Source organism: Loxodonta africana, chromosome 20, assembly GCF_030014295.1.
Source record: "Loxodonta africana isolate mLoxAfr1 chromosome 20, mLoxAfr1.hap2, whole genome shotgun sequence".
Classification (NCBI taxonomy): domain Eukaryota; kingdom Metazoa; phylum Chordata; class Mammalia; order Proboscidea; family Elephantidae; genus Loxodonta; species Loxodonta africana.
The window spans coordinates 59,529,707-59,532,777 of NC_087361.1; the positions used below are offsets into that span (position 1 = coordinate 59,529,707).

Consider the following 3,071-nt stretch of genomic DNA (forward strand, 5'->3'; position numbering starts at 1 on the left):
ATTATAATTCCCATGTTACTCAAGAAGAAACTAAGACTTAGAGAGGTGAAGAATCATGTCCAAGATCAACAGTCTGGCCATTAAAAGATTAGAAGTCAAGGACTCCAGCATGCAGCCTGATCCAGACACCACCCTACCCCTTAGCTGTTATTGTTGTTAGCTGCTGAGGAGTGACCCCCCACCCCATGGTTACCCTGTGCATAAAAGAACACCAGATAGTTTTGATTCACAAGGCTCTCATTAACTGATTCTCAGAAGTAGATAACCAGGTCCTTTCTCCTAGTCCATCTTACTCTGGAAGCTCTGCGGACGCCTGCTCAGCATCATAGCAACATGCAAGCCTCCACTGACAGATAAGTGGTGGCTGCCCATAAGGTGCGTTGGCTGGGAATCAAAGCAGGATCACCCCCGTGGAAAGATCACCGAACCACCAGTGCCTCTTACCTTTTAACTAGGGAAGTATAATGAGCAGTATAGTGGCTGAGCAGTCTACGGGACTGGATTATGGCTCTGGTCTCTGTGGGGTCATGGGTTCGAATCCCACTGCTGCCAACTGTTTTGGGGGCCCTGGTGGCTCAGTGGTTAAGTGTTTGGCTGCTAACCAAAATGTTGGTAGTTCAAATCCACCAGCCACTCCTTGGACGGCCTATCGGTCAGGTCTATTGTATCCTATAGGGTTGCTGAGTTGGAATTGACTTGATGGCAGTGGGTATAGGACAGCATGTTGTTGTTAGGTGCCATCGAGCTAGTTCTGACTCATGGTGACACTATGCACGACAGGAAGAAACACTGCCCGGACCTCGGCCATCATTACAGTCATTATTATGCTTGAGCTCATTCCTGCAGGCACTGTCCGTTTACCTCGTTGAGGGCCTTCCTCTTTTCCGCTGCCTCTGTGCTTTGCCATGCGTGATGTCCTTCTTCAGGGCCTGATCCCTCCTGACAACATGTCTGAAGTATGTAAGACACAGTATCGCCATCCTTGCTTCTGGGGAGCATTCTGATTGTATTTCTCCCAAGACAGATTTGTTCATTCTATTGGCAGTCCATGGTATATTCAGTATTCTTCACCAATACCACAATTCACAGGTGTCAATTCATCTTTGGTCTTCCTTATTCATCGTCTAGCTTTCATATGTATACAATGGGATTGAAAATACCATGGCTTGGGTCAGGTGCACCTTAGTCCTCAAAGTGACATATTTGCTTTTCAACACTTTGAAGAGGTCTTTTGCAGCAGACTTGCCCAGAGCAATGTGTCTTGATTTCTTGACTGCTCCTTCCATGGGTATTGATTGTGGATTCAAGTAAAAAGAAATCCTTGACAACTTCAGTTTGCTCGCTGCCACCCCCTTTGTTGCCAGTTTCAAACACCTGCTCAATCCTGTCCTGTGAAGCCTGCATGTGGCGGCCAGCAGCTGGACTGGCCACCACTCTCAGGATTTTTACCTCCTATAACTCCAACAGAAAAGTTTTTTTCTTTCCCAGCTGATGCTGGCACCACCAAGGGAACTCTTCTAAAAGACATCTCTCCAGATTGCTTTCATGGGTGTTGGAAACAGGGGCCGGTCTGTGGACATAAGTGGGCTTCAGGTAGCCTTAGCTGAGGCTCATTCAGATCTTCAACCCAGAGTAAAGCTAGCTTCCCTAGTATTCGCAGTGACCCAGACCTCGATTCTTCCAACTCTGGATTTGACAGCTTGATTGTCTCTCAAAACACAGAAGCTTTAGTCAGTGTTCCAAAACCATCTATTGAAAGCCATTTTTGGCCATCGTTTGTCTAACACCTCCACTCCACGTTTGTGAGGATGAGTTGACGTGGCTAAATCCAACAGAGACTGACCATGCAATTCAGTGGGATACATCAATGTGTGTTAAGAATAGCACTGCTGTAGAGATGAAGCAAATAATGGCCAAAGCCTTCAAACACCCCTTATCTTCTCAACAAGCACATTCCTTGGTGACTCAGAAAAAAATGCAAGACTTGTTTATCACATTGGCCTGATTCCAGCCAATCTTCCTGATCTCATGGAAAACAACTCTCTAGTTACTATAGAAATGTTGCTGAAATTAACGCAGTCAAACCAGATAAACAAGTATGTTTCAGGCCTGGTCAATATGGACATGTCCTTACATTCAATGGAAGTTGTAAATCAGCTTACTATAGCTGTTGATCTACCTCTCGAACTTATCCACCTTTATATATCAAATTTCATCTCTACTTGTGAACGATTTAAGGGTCATTTGATGCACCTCATCTGTGTCTTCCTCCAGTCCTTGATCTGTAACAAAATTATTAACGTACAGGACTTGTTTATAGAAGTACAGGCATTCTGTATTGAATCCCATAGGATATGAGAAGCTGCTGGCCTTTTCTGGTTGTTGAAGACGTTGCATACTGGGGAAACCCCTTCTGAGACTAATAATCATAGTAATACTGCATTGAAACTACGTCATTCATTGTTCATCCATACCGTGGTTTAATTTTTAAAACTGTTAAAACCCTGAGTGGATTGCTTGGTGTAGTGCATATAAACAATACTTTATCAACTTGAAGTTTTACTTTCCTGGATGACTTTTTACCTTGAGATGAATTTTTGGTAAAAACTTGAAAAAACTGTATCTTTTAGGTGTCTTGTTGATAATTATCCATACCTCTTGCCATTCTACTCTGTGTGCATTCCAGTTTGTTAATTCTCCTTTCAAAGCAAGCACTTTCAAGACTATTCATTGCAGTCCGTGTGAGGAACGGTTATCCCAGAAAACTATTACTGCAAAAGAGCAGATGAGCAGTAAAGAACAAAGCGCCTGTTTTTGTTTAAAAGTCACGTTGAATCCAGCTTTCATGAGGTTTCAGTGCTAATGTATTTCATGAGAGTAAATTAAGATATTCTTAAAAATTTGTGATCCTGTCCTTGATGTGACATTATGCAATTGTTTTGATTCCTCAAGGGACCAAGAGAAATTTGATTCTTCAGCCCAGTTGTACAGGTAGCTCTTAACTTCTCATTAAGTACCATCTGAACCAAGGGCACACTTGTAAATTTATTCCTTCTTATCATGAGGATTAC

General features: G+C 43.0%; 1 pseudogene; it reads left to right on the top strand.

Annotated features, from left to right (window-relative positions):
- The first annotated feature begins 947 nt into the window (after window positions 1–947).
- Window positions 948–2,484, top strand: LOC135228290 (CCR4-NOT transcription complex subunit 11-like; annotated as a pseudogene).
- The last annotated feature ends 587 nt before the right edge of the window (window positions 2,485–3,071 follow it).